Source organism: Lontra canadensis, unplaced genomic scaffold (genome assembly GCF_010015895.1).
Source record: "Lontra canadensis isolate GAN:19392208 unplaced genomic scaffold, GSC_riverotter_1.0 scaffold20, whole genome shotgun sequence".
In the NCBI taxonomy this organism is placed as follows: Eukaryota; Metazoa; Chordata; class Mammalia; order Carnivora; family Mustelidae; genus Lontra; species Lontra canadensis.
The window spans coordinates 19,691,422-19,711,490 of NW_022631014.1; the positions used below are offsets into that span (position 1 = coordinate 19,691,422).

The following is a 20,069-nucleotide window of genomic DNA, read 5'->3' on the forward strand; positions in this document are numbered from 1 at the left end:
AGATTATTTATTATTTATTTATTTGACAGAGAGAGAGAGAGAGAGAGAGAGAGAGATGGTAAGAGAGGGAACACAAGCAGGGGGAGTGGGAGAGGAAGAAGCATGCTTCCCGCTGAGCAGGAAGCCCAATGCCTGGATAGATTTCCAGGACGGTGGGATCATGACCTGAGGCAAAGGCAGATGCTTAGAGACTGAGCCACCCAGGTGCCCTGTTTTCCAAATCTCAGATGGCAAGCCCAACCTGACAGTTGTTCAGGTCTAAAAGCTTATGGGTTGTCTTTTACTTTTCTCTCTTTCTAGAGACCTTAATTATTTTTTTGAGACAGAGAAAGAGAGAGAGGACACATGAGCTGGGGGAGGGGCAGATGGAGAGGGAGAAGCAGAGTCTCTGTTGAGCTCGGAGCCCATGTGGGGCTTGATCCTAGGATCCTGAGATCATGACCTGAGCTGAAGTTGGACACCTGACTGGGCCACCCAGGGGCCCCCACTTTTCTCTTTTTCTTGCATCTTGAATCCATTCCATCAGCAAATCTTAGTGTCTCTATCTTCAAAACGTATTCAGACTCTAACCACTTCTTAATACCGCTATTGCTGCCTGAATTAATGCAATAGCCTAACTGGTCTTTTCGATCTCATCACTGCCTCCCTAAAGTCTTTCCTAATATAGCAGCCAAAACAGTCTCATAATGTTTATTAGGTAAATTTTCAAACATACAACAAAGGTGAAAACATTTTACATTGCTCCATCTGTATATACTCTACCTAGATTCTACAATTAGCAGAACAGTCCTGCTTAAGGTGACAGATTGTGTAGCTCCTCTGTCCAAAACTCTCTGATAGCTTACCTCATTCAGAAAGGAAAAGGCAATATTTTACCATAGTCTTCGAGACTTCGCTTGATCTGGTCCCTAATTCCATTCTTCCGTGTTGTCTATCATACTTCAGCCACACTGGTCTCCTTATTGCTACTCAAATGGGGCAAGCACATTCTTTCCTTAAGGTCTTTGCATTTGCTGTCCCTTTGCTTGAGATGCTCTTCTCCTAAGTATTCGAATGACTTGCCTCTTTCTTTGCATGACTTCGTCAGAGGTCTTCTCTGACTCTTCCAAATAAGTATTAGGTTGAACAATTTAATATCATTCAACCATGTGGAATCACATGAACCTAATATTGTTCTGAATTTAAAAAGAATGTAAAAAAGACCAGGAATTTCATATGGTTCAAGCTAATAAAACAGCACCACCACCCTATCCTTTTATTCTCGCCTGGCTTCCAGTATTCTTTATAAGAGCTTCTCACCATCTTAGGTACTATCATTGTGTATTGTCTAGAAGATCCTCAAAGATAGGGGATCTTTCTGTTTTGTTCAGTGTTGTGTACTCAGTGTGCAGAATGGAACTTGGCCTATAGTCGGCACCCAGGATATATTTAAAGAATGAATTCTGCACATTGAAACCGGAGTGATCTTTTGGAAACACAAATCTGACGTCACTCCCACTAAAAATTCTTAAATTGGTTTGTATCACTTTTGAAACAAAGACAAGAATCTTTACCAGACCTGTTAAGATCCTGCCTGATCCTTGATCTTTAATCCTGACCCCGATCTTTAATTCTCTAGACTCATCTCACATTATCTCCCTCATTTATTTTCAGGCCCTGGGACTATGCTGGTTCCATTATGAAGTCTTCATGTTTTCCCTCTATGATACTTCTATATCAAGTTCACTCTGAGCCATTTTTTTTTTTTAAAGGTTTTATGTATTTATTTTAGAGAGTGAGTGTACAAGCCGGGGTGGGTGGGCAGGGGGAGGTGCACAGGGAGAGAGGGGGAGAGAATCGCAAGCTGACTCAAAGCTGAACACAGAGCCTGATGCTACGCTCGATCCTGGGACCCTGAGATCATGATCTGAGGTGAAATCAAGAGTCAGACACTCAACCAACTGAGCCACCCAGGCCAGACGCCCCACCCTGAGGCAGTTTTCTCTTTCTTTCTTTCTTTTTAAGATTTTATTTATTTATTTGACAGAGATCACAAGTAGGCAGAGAGGCAGGCAGAGAGAGAGAGGGGGAAGCAGGTTCCCTGCTGAGCAGAGAGCCTGATGTGGGGCTCGATCCCAGGACCCTAGGACCATGACCTGAGCTGAAGGCAGAGGCTTTAACCCATTGAGCCACCCAGGCTCCCCGTGAGGCAGTTTTCAATCTTGGCTCAAAGCATCTCTTGCTCGAAGCCATTTTGGACACCCCAAAGTAGGTTGAGTTCCACTTCAAAGCCCTCATGCACCACCTCCCTACCCTTAGTAATACTTATCTGGATTATAAAGTTCCTTTTGTGTGATAATTTGTCTCCCTATTCAGACAGTAATTTTCGTAAGAAAACACAGCTTTCTTTTTTCTTCCCTTTCGATCCCTATAATCTGTGAAGTATCTGGCACATAGTAATAGCTTAATACTCCTTTAAAAAAATCGATCCTGTTGTGTCCCTGTTATTAGTGTCTAACTGGGTACCTGGTACACAGTAGGTGAATACCTTTGCTAAACGACCATAGTATGAAAGATGTTTGACTACTCATTTACAATAAATATATAATGCAGAAGAGCCATCACTTGATTATCAGGGTGATCAGGCACTCATACATAATTGATACCTACACCAAATTCCAAATTCTCTCCTCTTATCAACTTTTCCTCACCAATAAGACTGAAGAAAGTAAGTTACACTTCTTTTCTTTCCTTTGTTTACTCTCTAGTGGAGTAAACGGTGAGCTATCTGACCAGGAAAATCCACAGAGTCAGAATTAGCCACAGGTGAGATTTGGCTTCTGAACCAAAAGACCGTGGCATTCTCACTTGGATAGTTAAGATGTTTAGAAACTTTTTAGTTTTTATTTTACTTATTTATTTTTTAAAAAAGATTTTGAGAGAGAGAGAGAGAGAGAGAGAGAGACAGTACACAAGCAGGTGGAGGGGCAGAGGGAGAGTGAGATGCAGACTTCCCATTGAGTAGTGAGCCAGACACAGAATTCAATCCCAGGACTCCAGGATCATGACCTGAGCCAAAGGCAGACACTTAACCAACTGAGCCACCCAGGTGCCCTGAAACTTTGTAAAAGATTTTATTTATTATTTAGAGAGACGGAGTGGGATAAAAGGCAGAGGCACAGGCAGAGGGAGAAGCAGACTCCCCGCTGAGCAGAGAGCCTGACAAGAGGCTTGGGGCTCAATCCCATGACCTTGGGATCATGACCTGAGCCAAAGGCAGATGCTTAACCGACTGAGCCACCCAGGTGCCCCTGGAAACGTTTTTTTTCCCCAAATGAAAAGCTTTGCATTTTTTATCTTTTTTAAGACTTTCTTTTATTTATTTATTTTTAAAAGATTTTATTTATTCATCTGGCAGAGAGAGACACAGTGAGGGAGGGAACACAAATAGGGGGAGTGGGAAAGGGAGAATCAGGCTTCCCACCAAGCAGCGAGCCCAATGTGGGGCTCAAACTCAGGACCTACAGATCATGACCTGAACCGAAGACAGACCCTTAACGACTGAGCCACCCAGGTGCCCCAAGACTTTATTTATTTAGAGAGCCCAAGAGGGTGGGAGTGGGGCAGAGGGAGAGAGAATTCTAAGCAGACTCTGCTGAGCCTGATGTGAGGCTTCATCCCATGACCCTGCAATCATGACCAGAGCTGTAATCGAGTCAGACACCCAAACAACTGAGCCACCCAGACGCCCCTATTTTTCTTTTAATTTTAACAGCAATTTCTTTGAAAACATTTCAGTGATCAGAGGATATATTAAAACACACATACACAAGTTATATACATTTACAGGTTTATTAGGGAAGAATGACAAGGAACAGTAAAGCAGAAAAAAAGCAAAAATCTTACAAATGATTTCAAGTGCACTGAAACAGAAGTTTTTAGTAAACCTGTAATTCCAGATGAGCCCTTTGGCAAGCTTATTAACTCTGTCATTTGTTAATTTAGGAAAGGGAGAAGAGCCCAACCAAGTACAATAAAAATGAATTTATAAAACGGTAATTTTTGGATATCATGAAACGTAAAAAGAAACTAAAAACCTAAAGACATTAATTTTAGTAAGATGTTAATTTTCTAGTCTTAATAATGTATTACAGGTATGCAAGATACTACCAGTGGGGGGATGCTACCAGTGGGTAAAGGCTACACAGAACCTCTCTGTATTATTTTTGCAATTTCTTGTGAGTCTATAATTATTTCCAAATAAAAAGTGAAATAAATAAGTTAAAAAGTAAAAAAAGAAGACCCCAGGAAAAATAGTAAAGGGAAAAAGGAATTTTTAGAAAGAGAATTTAAATATACATAGTTGAAGACTTGTTTGCCAGATTTCCATAGGTTTGTAAGGAGTTAACCAAAATTTTTAAAAATGCTTCCAAGACAGACAGACAGACAGGCACACACATTACTAATAAAAATATTAGGCTCTGAAAAGTGGCATACTAATTTTAATGTTTGAATTAATGATATTTTCCAGAGCCACAGGGAGAGTGAAACATAGTACTGTTTGCAAAAAAACCAACAAATTTTGCAAAAACCACAAAAATGAGTGTTTGCTCTTGAGAAAGGAAAACCTATATTTCTTGACATCATCAAAGAAAAACGTGAAAGATCTGATATGGAAGGAAAAAAATGTACAAATCCTACCACTTCATTCCTCAAAACTGTATAAACATTTGCAAGATTTTCCTTCATCCATTAAATGTCCATAGAGCAGCCAGCCTACACAGACCTGGGGGCATTCACATGTCACAATATTCCATAAAAATCTGGGAACACATATTTTTGGCAGAAAGAAATCACTTAATGTGCAAGGAAAGGCTGCTTGCAAAAGAATTCAGAGTGACACATTTAGGCAGGACTCCCTGCAATGACAAAATGTCAGTGTCATAATTGATCACATTCTTGGGTGGATTCTAAAGACACACGGCATTATGAACTTTTATGAGTAGCTTTCTTAATGCCAGATAGATGGCAAATATCCTATAACAGGAGAAGTAAAGACACAGAGAAGCTCTAAAATTGCCTCATCTCAAGCTTATTAAAGCAACACAGAAATCTGCTTGGCTAGACACTTCACTTATATTCCCTTCTTAAATACTAGAGTTTAGCAACACAATGCATAGTAGAAGGGGAATTAGGGCTAGAAAGACCCAAGTTAAAATTCTGACTCTTTCAGCAACTAGTTTTGTTACCTTAGGCTAGTCAGAGTCTCTGAATCTCAATGTATTTGTTACTAAAATGAATATAATAATCCCCATATCTCAAGGTTGGTCCTAGAACTGCAAGGAATGCTATATTTAAGTGCCTAACACAATGCTGTGCAGACAGTAGGTAGCAATAAGTGTGAGGTCCTTCACAGTTTTCCCAGAAGATGCAACAAAATATTTCTTTCTCTGCTAGTTTGGTAAGTGTCAAAACAAATGGCTAAGGGGTAAATATACAGGACAAGAGAATCTAATCCTACTATTATCCAGACAATTGTTCTATTAATTATGCAGTTATATAAAGTAATATTTAGATAAATATTACTTTATTTTTTGGTATTACTTAGGTAATACATTAACACATGAATAAGTCTTCTCTTTTTCAAGTTGGCTTTTTATTTTGATTTTAACTGGTTTAGCAAAATAGGCCATTAATTATAAGAGTATGATCTTTTGGGAAGATTAAGCTCCTCTTTTTTTTTAATTTTTAAAGATTTTATTTATTTGAGAGAGAGAGAACGACAAAGAGAGCACAAGCGGGCTGGAAGGGTAGAGGGAGAGAGAGGAGGAGATTCCTGGTTGAACAGGGGGCCTTGGAGGGGTGGGGAGGTTGGCGGGGGGGGGAGGGGGGGGAATGGAGATTGATCCCAGTACCCCAGGATCATGACCTGACTCTATGGCAAACACCAAACTGACTGAGCCACCCAGGTGCCCCAAACTCCTCTTGATCCCAGGTAAAAATCATAGTTTTAGTGTTTACTCATGGGTCTGAGAAAAAGTGACATGGAAGAAAAAAATGGTAAAAGGTTAAATAAAGAATTTGTCTTTCAAGGCTGATAGTGTAATTCTCCTATGATGAAGCGCCTGTTGATGTACGCCTGGGGACTAACGTTCCCTAACTCATTCCTTGAACCTCCGCTAAGAGTGCCATATTCCCAGGCTCCATCTACTCGAAAAGGTGAGCAAGCCTTGTGAAACTGCAAGAGTGGACAGCACCGAGACAGGCCTTAGAAGGCTTTAGACACAGGTTCTTCACATGGAATCCGGGGGCGTACTCAGCAGGTTTCGGAACCTGCATTCCCTGTCTGTAAAATTGTGTCTAAGCGTATTTCGTGCCTTTTCCCCAGGAAGATGCTCAACTGTCACGTCCCTCTTGAGGATGGTTCTCTAGCCATCCTATCCTGAAAAAGGGGTCTCGCCCACACAGTCACATCATCCTTATGTATTTCCTGCACAGCTTTACCACAATCTGTCATTACCTTGTTTGTCTGATTAAATCGCTCTACCCCCACCCCCCCGCCCCCGAAGGTAGGCTTCCCAAAGGGCTGGGCCCTGGCCTTTCTCCAGCGCCTTGAACCTGCTGAATCTCGAGAGACACTTCTGGAATGAATGACACGTCCGTGTCTAGCAGATATTTAAAGGCCTCTACAGCCCTCCGCCCGCCTCCTCTCCCGCCCCCAGCACCGCCGCATTCTTCTCCGGAAACCATCTTAAAATCACGCGTTTTCATTTTGGAAATAAGGCTTTTCGCGTTGCCATCACACCCACTCACTCTCGCACACTCGTTCCCTACAGTCGGAACCGCTGCCCAGGCCCACTTACCCAAGCCCACTAGGCCGGACTGTTTAGGGGCGACCCGGGCAGCCTCGAGCGGGCGGCCGCCTCGATTCACCTTCCCGGCCTCCGGTCCTCCGCTGGATCCGAGGCGCCACCTCTAGGCCGCCCGGGCCTCCGCCCACCGGAGTCGCACCTCGGCACCCTCCCTCCAACGCGGAGCCTGCAGCTCGCTGTGGCCGCGCACGGCAGCGGAAGCACCGCTCCGGGGTCGGCGCGCAGCCTGCCGCAGAAGAGCCGACGGTCCGCCGCCACGCCGGGATCCTGCCAGTCCCGCAGCGCGCGCCGCCGCGGTCGCAACTGCTTCCGGGTAAGCGGGTCACCGACCCCGTGGCCCCGCCCCTCCTTCGCCTCCTTCTCCAGCCGCTCGGGCTGCGGCTCCTCCCGGAGACCGGTTCCCGCTGTCTCTGTCTTAGCCGCCGCGCCACGGGGCCACCGGCGTGACTGACCCACCGGCGTGACTGACCCACCGGCCGCAGGCTCCGGGAGCCGCCGCGTCTAGCCCGGCCCACCTGGCCGGGAGCCTGGGACCCAATTCGCCGTCCGCGCCCCTCGCCCTCCGCTCCTCGCTTTTTGCCCGGCCGGCTCCCGGCGGCCGACCCGCGTCCCGGCCCTTCCCGGGCGGCGCCGTAGCCACAGCCCGTGCCCAGGACAGGTAAGGTCCGTCCCTCCTGCCGTCCCGGGGGCCCCTTCCCGGCCTCTACAGCCCGTGCGACCCGCGCCGCCGCTGACCCCTGCTGGGGGCCCGGTTTCCCTGCGGGCTCTCGGGTCGGGGTCGCCCCCAGCCTACCGCGTTCGCCGGCAGCACGCCTGATTTCTAACGCGCGCCCTCGGTCTGTGCGAGGGGATGGGGTTACTCCCATTGTGGGAGAAATTGCATTGGGCCGCTGTCCCTTTGCCTCGGGTGCTCGAGGCTCCTTCTCCTCTTCCCCGGACCGGCACCCCTGCGAACGGTGTCAGGCCGGTGGAGGGCGTAGCATTTTTATGGGATTTTTTTTTCTTCCTCCTTGACCCTAACTGAAGCGCGGGCTAGGAGTGCCGGGGTTAATGCTTGACTAAACGGGGTGTTATTCACACCCAGATTGTTAAGTTACACAGCTGCGGTCGGGCCTGCTTCTCTTGCCTGTGGATATCCAGCAGGAAGCAGGCGGACCTAAGGAAACGCACCTCTTTTTCTTTCTTAGAGGGAAAAAAGTTCAAGTGTTTGCTCTACTTTTCCACTGTGGGAGATACAAATATTAGGCTGCTGAGACACGGCTAGGGAAATGCTGTATCCTAAACTTTAAGCGTTCGTAGCTCATTTTCTATGAGTTTCCATTTAATGACTCAGCATTTCTGCCGTAAACAGAAAAACTGCAGACTAGGTTAGTTGACTAAAAGATACTATGTAGGAATAACTGAGTAGCCATTAATTTTTTATGTTATCACAATGGGAAGAGAACGTGGATGCAGTAAATGGAACCAGAGAGATGGTGAACAGGTATGGGTGGGCGAGTTCATAGTATTTAAAATAACGTGTTTTTTTTTTCAAGATAGCATTTTATATAGGGATGAATCTATACATAAAGGTTCAGTTGTTGGAGAATTCAGTATTGCAGATAAGAGTTAATTGGCAGAGACTTGAGATTGGCTGTGGTTTGGAAGTCTTGCAGAATTAACCCTGTTTAACCATCATCATGCTCTGTTTAACAAATATAGAGATGATGACCTAGTGTAATATTCATGTTAGAGTAAGAATTTCAGAAAGTGTGATTCATTTAGAAAGTTAGGTTCACTCACTTTGTGAGTCATTGATATGGATCTTAAAATTGGAATAGAGGGAAGCAAGAAGTTTGTTACTGCTCTTTAGATGCCTTCAGTCATTGTATATGGAGTGTTGTATTAGCTTTGTTAGGTTTGCTGCTGGATACTTATTGTCCTGAAGTATGGTAAAGAAATAAAAATGGAACTTTTGCAGAATATCTGGCTTTAGAATAGTTAGTTTCTAAGTGGATTGTTGTAATTATACCCTTCCCCCACCTTTTTTTTTTTGCCAGATGTGGGAAGATAAATGAAGGGGCCTAGGGACAAAGTAAATGTCAGTGAAAGGTATAAAAAAGTTTACTGAAGAATCTACAGTATACAAAATAGTCCTTTCAGTGAAAGGCCTCACCTATTTTGTGAATCCTTAAAAATGTGGAATGAGACTATATTGGGTTCTTATGTAAGTTCTGTTATAGAGGAAAGTCTGTATGGAAGTTGTGATTTATTATTGGAATGAATTCATTGTAAACTAGAAATAACTTTTTATTGCTGAAATGTAATTTGATCATTTTGGCTTTAAAAATATTGTTAAGCAAAATAACCTTGAATCACAGGGTGGGTACTTGATATTCTTAGCCTTGTTTTCTTTTGCTTTTTTGGAATTCATCTTATTTTACCTTGATTTTCAATTTTAGGGAACTTTATAGTTAGTTACCAACTATAAAGTAATGGTAAGTTGGTCTTGCTTACCAGGTTCCTTTAATTATTTGACTAAATTTTGGCATCTTATTTTCTTGGATATTCATTCTTATATATAGAGTGTTCCTTAATGTTGCTTTTGATTTTTGTCCAGCAAATAGTGACTTAATTAAGAGTTTCAGTTCCCGGTAAACAGAGATTCCCTTTTGGAAAACCCCTTGTGGAAACCACCATAACTAACAGTCTTGATAAGGTAGATATGTAAGAGAAGCCTTCTTATGTCATGATTTAAGCATCTCCATAATGAAGGAAAAAAAGTGATAGGAGGGTATATTTGTCAAGTAGATTGTTTTTCTCTCAAAGCAAAACCAAAAACATATTTTTACTAGAAATGAGAGCTATGTCTTCCTAAGCTCTTTGTGAATTGTTTTACTGTGCTCCTAGTATGAAAAGGAACAGAATTGAAGATGTATAGGAAAAAAAATTCTCCTGGCAGAGTTCTGGGAATGTTGATGAGGATCATTTAAGAGGAAATACAGTTCTTCTGTCTTCACCATAGGTGCACCTACAAAATAGAGGCCATTTCATAGCCTTTTCCTTTTAAGTAGTTACTTCTTTCTGGAGACTCTGGGAGAGATGGACCTTTATCCAGGAAAATGTACCACTTTATCCAGTTTGCAAACAATAGACTTTATGACGGTTGTTCAAAACTCAACTTTTAAAACTCTAGAGGGAAGGGATTGAGCAGAATTTGCCCTGTGAGTAAAATAACTTTACCTTTTTCTCCATTTCTCCTTTTAAGATACTAGCTAGACTATACCTTTGGAAATGATTTTGTGTGTGTGTGTGTGTGTGTGTTGCATATTGCACTTTATTTTTAAAACTTTTTGCCTTACAAGGAATTGAACATTGGGCTAAAAACTGGGTTTAGTTTAAGTTAAACTTTTTCGTTTATTCTATTACTTCTTTCTTCTGGTCGGGGGAGGGAGAAAGGATTCTGTTTCTTGGGGAAACTCTGATATTTGCTAAAAGTATCTGCTTTTGTTTTGGTCTAGTGGTACGGAGAGCAGTATATAAGAGTAAAAATTGTTGAGAAGACCTGGCATACATACAGGGAAAGAGGATGCCCACTTCATGGGTACAGTAGATGTTTGTAGGACTTCTAAAAATTGATAAAACGTTTAAAAAAAAGTGTTATATTGTGCGAAGGAAGCCTCCTCTCCACAACAGACTTCTAGCCTTCTCTCACTCCCCCATTCCCTAATCCAAGCAACCACTTTGAATGGTTTCCTGTATGTTCTCTAAATTTCTATTGCATATGTAATCTCCTGTGTTTAGGAGAACTTTCTTCTATCTTTCATTCTTATCCTTGATATATCTTAGAGATTTTTCTGTTTTAGCACGTGTCCATCTGATTTTTAAAAAAGACTGGATGTCTTGCCTAGTTTAGATGAACCATAATTTATTCATTTTCCATGATTTATTTTTCCATTCCCTATTAAGAGACATTTAGGTTGTTTTTAGTTTTCTACAAATGTTGCTATAGTGAACAATTAGTATATAAATCTTTGCACTAGTCCATAAGTATGTATATAGAATATATTTCTGAAAGAGTGATTGCAAAATGGGACCTTAAGTTGTGAAGATTTATAAATTTGTTTCAACCTTACACTGAATCAATTTTATAATACAAGTTAACTTCTTTCTTAACCTTGTAGGAGAAAGGAGCTCTTACTTTGTATTCTATCTTCTCCACTTAAAAAAGATTAAAATGTAGTTTATAAGGCAATCTTAAACATTTTAGAGTGACGGGTGGTTAATTTTGTTTATACTGGTAAGGGTGAAAATACTGTAGCTTGAAGACTAGTGTTATAGACAAACCACTTCACTTTATTGGGTAATAGTTAAATGAATACTTTTGTAGTCGGTTGATTGTTTTAGGATTTTATGACCAATATCAATTAAAAATATTGTATGTAGTTTAACTTCTTGCCCTGATGAAGTCCGCTACTATATTATTAGTCACAGAAAATAGTCCACCTTCTGTCTTCCTTTACCTTCCACATCCTAGTCTATTCATAATAAAAGAAACCTCTGTAGAGTTTGAGATTCAAAACACCTTTTGCAACCCAGAGTGCTATGGATGGATTAATTTCCCAAGACAGGGGGTAGGTACAGCTTCAGTTTTTATTCTGCAAAGTGTTTGTGAGCAAATTAAGAGTTTAAAAGTTTAATTTCTGTATTATACAGCTCTCTCATGACCAGGAGGAGGGGGGTTCAGGAACATTTTACCTTTGAAAATGAGAGATTCTAGAGAAAAATAAAAAGTACTGAGGGGCTAATGTATGATGGTGAAGTTGGAACTTGTGAGTGGCAGTGTCTCTGGCTGGTGCCCAGGGTCTATTTTGAGGCCTTGTCAGAGCTCGTCCAACAGAACCTACCACATAACTGTAATCTGCCCTGGCCCTGCTGCCAGTCAGGAAGGCCTGCGGTTTAGGAAAAGCGGCAACCATAGAAGAGTGAGCTTATAAAGGACATTTGCCTCCAGAAGATTAAGGCTAAGTTTTGGGGTGAAAATCTGCTTAGTGTGCATATCCTTGGATCATTTTTTTTTCTTTTTGTCTTTCTTTTTTAAGAAAAGAGCATGATTAAGGAAAACTAATGAGAAAAGTATTTCAGAAGAATGTGCAGAAGGAGGAGCACAGGATTGTACCAGTATTGATGTTATGTTCTGGGTCTAAGAGTGATTAGTCAAATGTTTTACAACAAGGGGAAACCATTACTGATAATGGCATAGGAAGGCCATGGCCGTAGTTGAACTTGTCCAGTTCAGAGACTTGTGCATGTCTTTGGATCAAAAGGACACTGGGAATGATGGGCTGTTTTATAGGATTATTTTGAGTTTGTACAGAGAACTTAGCTTCTTCCCAAATTCTCGCTCTCTTCGTCCCACAGGACTGCTACAGTCTCCTGTACATTATCATGAAGTTATCTCTTTAAAAATAACTAGGCTGTTACCAGATGCTATCTCTCAGGGCAGCTGCCTCTGTGTATCATGTGCTTTTTCATGAAAACCTTGGTGTTTTTTATATACTTAGTGAATGAGGCACTTGAGTTTAAAAGTTCTTTAACTGATTTCACTAGTTAGGCTAGAAAACTGTTCAAAGGGCTTTAGTACTCCACCCATTTATTCAAGGTTCCTGTCACCATATTAAACTGCAGCCTTGTATTACAGTCAAGGTTGTTTGAAGAATTCTGCACTCAGGGCAAACTTAATTTACAGATGCAAAGCCTGCAGATAGTTTCCTTTCTCTTGCTTTAGATTAGGTTGTAACGTCAAGAAATTTAATTTTTCCTTGCCCTCAGATATTTGGATTCTTTGCATTTGATAATAACGATGTATTTAGTACTGTATTGAGTATGAGGAGAAAATGTAAACTGGAGTATTTTTATTCCCCCCCCCCATTCCTATTATCTGGTTTATTCCTATTATCACCTCCCTGCTTCAGGTCTCAGCCTTCCTCTACCAAGAAAAAAAAAGGTGAAGATAGTGCAGAGCAGAGAGTGGAAAAGAGGTTGGGAAAATGTTGGAGTACAAATGTGTATCGGGTCATATTTGCTCAGAAACGTGAACTATTAAAACTCTTCTTTAAAAATTTTATAGTTCAGGGCGCCTGGGTGGCTCAGTGGGTTAAACCTCTGCCTTCGGCTCAGGTCATGATCTCAGGGTCCTGGGATCGAGTCCCGCATCGGGCTCTCTGCTCAGCAGGGAGCCTGCTTCCACCTCTCTCTCTGCCTGCCTCTCTGCCTACTTGTGATCTCTCTCTGTGTGTCAAATAAATAAATAAAATCTTTAAAAAAAATAAAAAATAAAAATTATAGTTCATCTTTTTCATTGTTTTCACTTTGAACCTTGTATGTCTTAGTTGGTTTTTCATTATGAACACCAAAATCTTTTTTTTTAAAGATTTTATGTATTTATTCATGAGAGACAGAGAGAGAGAGAGAGAGAGAGGCAGAGGCAGAGGGTGAAGTGGGCTCCCTGTGGCACTCGATCCCAGCACCCTGGGATCATGACCTGAGCCAAAGGCAGATGCTCAATGGACTGACCCACCCAGGCTCCCTGAACACCAAAATCTTAGCTAGTTTTTTTTTTTTTTAAGCTAGTTTTTTTTTTTTTTTTAAGATTTTTATTTATTTATTTGACAGAGAGAGATCACAAGTAGGCAGAGAGAGAGGAAGGGAAGCAGGCTCCCTGCTGAGCAGAGAGCCCGATGCGGGGCTCAATCCCAAGACCCTGGGATCATGACCTGAGCCGAAGGCAGAGGCTTAACCCACTGAGCCACCCAGGTTCCCTAAGCTAGTTTTGATATAACGTAGCTTTACTGTTTTAGGAAACTAATTTTAAAGTTACTTGTTTTGATCACTTTGTTATTCTTTCTATATCCCCCACTTTCCTAAATTGAAACGTTTTAACAGCCAGGAGCACTATTTTGGCTGTCTGTTTTCTAAGTAAAATAGCATGTACTGTATGCAGAAGATTAAGATGTTAAAATATTTATTTCCCTGTTAAATGGTTTAAGTAATTTATAACAATAACAATATAATTAGTAAGCATACATGTTGCTATTAAAAAAAAAAAGAAAAAAAAAAGGATTTCAGTAAAGTGACCCAAAGATTATAGGATTAAAGATAGAAAAAAAAAAATTCAATTTTAGATAAGATATCTTTTTCCCTGCCATGTATATTGCCATATCTAAGTGGTTAGTCAAAGAAATGAGAATCATTGCCTGTCGTACCCAATTCACCCTTTGTTACCCATACAAGTGGGGTTTTTAAAAAAATTGTGTTAGAATATACATAATATGAAGTTTACCATTTTACAATTTTACAATTATTTTTCCAATTTTACAATTACAAGTTTACCATTTTACAATTATCTTTGTACAATTCACTTTAAAAAAAAAGATTTTATTTATTGATGTGACAGAGACACAGTGAGAGTGGGAGCACAGGCAGGGGGTATGGGAAAGGGAGAAGCAAGCTTCCTGCTGAGCAGGGGTCCCCAACATGGGGCTTTGATCCCAGGACCCTGGGATCATGACCTGAACCGAAGGCAGATTCTTAATGACTGAGCCACCCAGGCACCCCTACAATTCAGTGGTGTTAAATACATTCACACTGTTGCACAACCTTCACCATCATCCATCTCCAGAACTTTCTCATCATCTCAAACTGAAACTCTGCGCCCATTAAAAAAATAACTCCTAGTTCCCCACAGTGCCTGGCAACCACCACTCTACTTTCTGTCTCAGTGAATTTGATTACTCTAAGTACTTCATATAAGTAGAATCATATATTTCTGTTTTGTGCCTGGCTTATTTCACTGAACACAGTGTCCTCAAGGCTTATTCAAGTTGTAGCATGCATGAGAATATACATATATTTTTAAAGATTTTTATTTATTTATGAGGGAGAGTGAGGACACAAGCGGGGAGGAGGGGCAGAGGGAGAGGAAGAAACAGAATCCCTGCTGAGCAGGGAGCCCGATGCGGACCCTTCCCAGGATGCCAGGATCATCACCAGAGCTGAAGGTAGACAGCTAACTGACTGAGCCACCCAGGTGCCCACACACATGAGAATTTAAGTCCTTTTTAAGGCTGAATAATATATTCCATTGTATATATATTCCATGTTCTGTTTATCCCTTTGTCCGTTGATGGACACTGGATTAGCTTTTACCAAATTGTGAATAATGCTGTTGTGAATAATGTTGCTACCTGTGAACACAAGTGTATAAATATCTGTTTTGAGTCTCTGCTTTCGTTTCTTTTGGGCATATACCCTTAAGTAGAATTGTTAGATTATATAGTAATTCTGTGTTTAATTTTTTGAGGAATTGCCATACGCATTTTCCATAGTGGCTGATTATTTTACAGTCTGTAAAATACAGTCTGTACCCCTGTACACTACAGTACACTAGCAGTGTACAGGGGTTCCAGTTTCTCTGCATCTTTGACACACTTGTTATTTTTAACATAGTAGGCGTTCTAATGAGTGTGGGGTGGTGTCTCATTGTGGTTTTGATGTGTATTTCCCTAATAACTAGTGATGTGGAGCATCTTTTCATGTGCTCATTGGCCATTTATATGTCTTTGGAGAAAACTGTTCAAGTCCTTTGTCTATATTTGAACTGGGTTGTTTTTTATTGTTGTTATTGAGTTTTTAGGGGTTCTCTATCTATTCCAGAGATTAACCCCTTATTAGATGTATAATTTGTAAATATTTTCTCCCATCCTGTGGGTCACTTTTTTTTTTCTCTTTTTTCTTTCACTTTTTTTCTCTTGATGTGCCCTTTGATACGCAAAGTTTTTATTTTGATGAAGTTCAATTTATCTACTTTTGTTGTTGTTGTTATTGTTGTCTGGGCTTTTGGCGTTATATTCAAGAAATCCAAAGTCATAAAGCTTTTTGTGTGTGTTTTCTTCAAAAAGTTTTATAGTTTTAGGTTACACTTATTTCTTTGATCTACCCTGAGAGTTATTTTTGTTTGTGGTGTATGCCAGTAAGGCACTGTTTTGGTTATAGTAACCAGCTTTCTGGTTCAGTTTTGAAATCAGGAAGTGTGATACCTCTAACTTGTTCTTTTTCAAGATTGTTTTGGCTGTTCATGGTCCCTTGAGATTCCATATGGATTTTATTTTAGGGAGGGGTTTTTCTATTTCTGCAAATAGAATAGGTTTACAAATAGGTTTTTCTATTTCTACAAAAAATGTCATTAGGATTTGATGGAGAGTGTACTGAATCTGTAAATGGCTTTGGGTAGTATTGACATTTTAACAGTGTTAAGTCTTCCAGTCCTTGAACAGGGGGTGGCTCTCCGTTTATTTATATCTCCTTTAATTCCTTCAGCAATGTTTTGTAGTTTCCTTGGTTAAGTTTTTTCCTAAGTATTTTATTTTTGATCTTTTTTTTTTTAAAGATTTTATTTATTTATTTGAAAGAGAGGCAGTGAGAGAGAGCATGAGCGAGGAGAAGGTCAGAGGGAGAAGCAGACTCCCCGTGGAGCTGGGAGCCTGATGCGGAACTCGATCCCGGGACTCCGAGATCATGACCTGAGCTGAAAGCAGTCGTCCAACCAACTGAGCCACCCAGGGGTCCCTATTTTTGATCTTTATACATGGAATTGTTTTCTTAATTTCTTTTTGGGTTATTCATAGTTAGTATATAGAAATGCAACTGGTGTGTGTGTGTGTGTGTGTGTGTGTGTGTGTGTGTTGATTTTTTTATCCCTGTACCTTTGCTGAATTTATTCATCCAAAACTTTTTTTCATACAAAGTTTTTAAAAGCTGTTGCATTTGTCTTCTGTGTTGTGTAACAAGTTACACAAATTTAGAGTTTAAAATAACACACATTTATTTTCCTGCAATTTCTGTGGGGCAGGAGTCGGAGTATGGCTGAGCTGGGTCCTCTGCATAGGGTCTCGTGAGGCTTTAATCAAGGTGTGTGTAGCTGGGTGGAATTCTCTTTTGGAGACTTACATGATAAAAATCCATCTCCCTGCTCACTGAGATTTTTGGCACATTAGTTTATTTGTGGTTTTAGGACTGAAGCTTCTTGCTCATTGAATGTTGCTTTAGGATAACTAAAGGTTATGTAGAGGCTGTCTTCAAATTCCTAAAGGCTGCTCTCAGCTCTTGGAGGCAACCTGAATTTCTTGGCCTTGTGGTATTTCCTGATATGGCCCTTTGGTCAAATCATTAAGGAGAGACTAGAGCAAGTCTGCTGGCTGGCTAGTCTTATATAACATAACATAATCATGGGAATGACATCTCATAACCTTTGTCATATTCTGTTGGTTAGAAGCAAGTCACAAGTCCTGGCCACATTCTTTGGGAGGTGTTTACACAAAGGTAGGAACAGAAGGGGGGGGCAGATAACAATACCTTAGAGTCTGTCTGCCATAGATGATTACAAAATAGCACATACTTTATAAACCTATTTTTTCTTTAAAAAACATATATGTGCAGTTAAAAGAAGTATCTTACAAAATAGCACATACTTTATAAACCTGTTTTTCTTTGAAAAACCTGTGCAGTTAACTATGTATTACTCTTGGTTTTTATTGTTAATTTTCTGTTTTGTCATTATTTCCCCTTCTCCTCTCTGCAACATTCCAGTGTTGCAATTTTAAATCAATAGTTGGTGTTTTCATTATAACTAAATAAATATTATTTACTGCTCAGCCAAGTATTGTGCCATGATTATTTTCTTTCTTGTTTAACTCGGTTTTTCCAGGGGGGCTGCCAGGGAGTTTCCTTTCTTTGCTTAGTTTTCTCTTCACCTTATTTTTTTAAACCAAATGCTCCCAACATTCTTTTCAAGTCCTTCATCCTATCTGTCTAATTTATTTAGTTTATTTGCGAAACATATAAAACAAAAATACAGTTTGAAGAAGAACAATAAAATGAGCATCTATGTCTCACTACCTAGGTCAAGAAATGAACACTACAATTATCCTAGAAGTTCCTACACATACTCTTTAATGTACCTCTTCCTCTTTAGGCAGTCAATGCCATTTTACATGTTAATCACTCTCTTGGGACTATTCCTTGCCCAGCTGTGCTGTCTCACTCTCCATACATGTATTTCTAATCAATATGTGGTTCAATTTTGAAAAGTGGAATAGTTCTTCCACCTTTTTGCATTTATTAGTTAGGATAGACTTACCTACTTTGACAAACAAACTACCCCCAAGTTTCAGTGGTTTAACACAGTTCAGCGGTATGTCTCACATCTCTGTCGGTTGTGAGTTGGGAAGCAGTGGTAAAGGAGTAGTCACCAGATGAAAGGAGCCTGAGTCCCTGGATGACTCTGCAACAAACTACTCCTTTGATTTTCTCTTTTATTTCATGAAGCATATCCTCTAGTAGCTTATTGACAAAGGGCATAAAGGAAGTGAATTTTTGAGGCCTCAAATGTCTAAAAATGTCTTTAATCATCAGGTATGAGAAATAGAATGTTTTGACTGGGCATAGGCTATTTATAGGTTGTCTGTAGTTTTCCTTTAGAAGTTTGAAGGCATCTATACAGTGATTGTCCTCTTTCCAGAATTACCTTTTTTAAAAAAGATTTTATTTGTTTGAGGGAGAAAGAACAGTATGGGAGAAGGGGCAGAGGGAGAGGGAGAGAGAGAGAGAGCATCTCAAGCAGACTCTGTGCTAATGGGGTGCCCTATGTGGGACTCCAGCCCACCACCCTGAGATCATGACCTTAAGCCGAACTCAAGAGGTGGTCACTCAGCTGACTGAGCCACCCAGGTGCCTCATTACGAGAATTACTTTTAAAAGTTTAAAACCATTCTATTTGTTAATTCGTTCTATGTAACCTTATTTTCTCACCCATGGAAGTGTGTAAAGTCATCTTTGTCTTCAGTGTTTGAAATTCACTGTGGTAATTCACTATGAAATACTTTGGTGTGGACTCAGGACTTATGTTGAACATTCTGTGGGCCCTTTGAGTCTGGAGAAACTTATGTCTTTAACTTCTGGAAAGTAATTAATGATATTGTTCTCTTTGTGTGTGTGTGTGTGTGTGTGTGTGTGTGTGTGCTCGCGTGCGTGCAGTAGGCTGTGGGGGATGAGCAGGTTTAGGAGGAAGGATGGTCAGTTTGTCTTTATTTGTACAAAAAGGAGCCACCCAAATGTTGATGTTAGGTCTTTTATGAGCAGAAGTCATGTGTCTAAAGTGGAGCTCATTGCATGTGGCTTTAGATTGGTTGGCACTTGGATTAGCTACTCTCAGAGCTGTGCTGTTAGTTTGCTCCTCTCGAATTATTCCCTTGTGAACATTGTACTTGCATTGCATTATATCTTGTTGACTTTTATGGGCCTGACTGGTATCTTGCCTACCATTTCAGAGTATTACTTTGCCCTTTCTAAGGCAGGTTTAAGCTGTCTTACCTTGCTAACATGGCTCAAGAGAGGGGAAATGTTGGCCTCTCCCTTTATGCTATGAAAGTATCTCATGGAACTATTTTATTTTCCAGTGAGTGGAAGGATTCATAGAATAGAGGTCTTCAAGGAAAGCCGATGATTTGAAAGGATTTTGCCTTGATTATAAAAAGCTGTAGACTTAAAAATTGTTGTTTTCCCCCAGGAATTTAGAGGACGTTAATGCTTGCTTCTTTGTTTTAATTTTGACCTGTTGATACAAGTTAGATTTTTAATTTTAAAAGTTAATCCAGGGGTGTTCATTCTATTTAAAATTAGCAATGTGTTTTTCACTTACTTAAAATGTCATTATGCCTGTAAAAGTGATGGTCACTATGAAATTTGTTAGGAAATTACAGTTTTACCAGAGATGACCAACATAAATTTTTATAGTCCTACTTTGCAATTGCCCTGACAGTCTAAATGAATCTTTCCCCTTTATCAGTTCATTAATATTGTTTCAAAGTTGGTTTTTCTTGTTAACTTTGTATTTTTGTACTATGAAGTAACCCATAATTGTAGATTTTAGCTTAAATAATTTCTTTGATAAAGTGATTATCAATAGTATATAAAGCTTAAGAAAAAGGAAGATTCTTTTTATACAGATTGTCTTTGTTCTTTATTTCTATCTATGAAGTTTTACATATTTGCAGTCATACTTTACATGGCATTTTGTTATCTTTTTGTACCTTATAGGCATATCAAATGTGTCCTTGTCTTTGTTTCCTTCCTATGAGTTTTTTCCTGCCACAATTTATTATATCATGTTGACTGGCCTTG

The 20,069-nt window shown here is 40.2% G+C and overlaps 1 protein-coding gene across 24 annotated transcripts in view; it reads left to right on the forward strand.

Moving 5' to 3' along the window:
* The first annotated feature begins 7,193 nt into the window (after positions 1-7,193).
* LRRFIP2 (LRR binding FLII interacting protein 2) overlaps positions 7,194-20,069 on the forward strand; it is a 107,881-nt gene continuing 95,005 nt past the window's right edge. For 14 of the 24 annotated variants that reach the window (XM_032861233.1, XM_032861232.1, XM_032861249.1 and 11 more), the window contains exon 1: positions 7,194-7,509. The gene's annotated coding sequence lies outside the window, so the exon portion shown is untranslated. Of the gene's footprint in view, positions 7,510-8,211; positions 8,335-20,069 lie in introns of those variants that run through there. The other 10 variants (XM_032861251.1, XM_032861253.1, XM_032861255.1 and 7 more) reach the window with 6 other exon arrangements.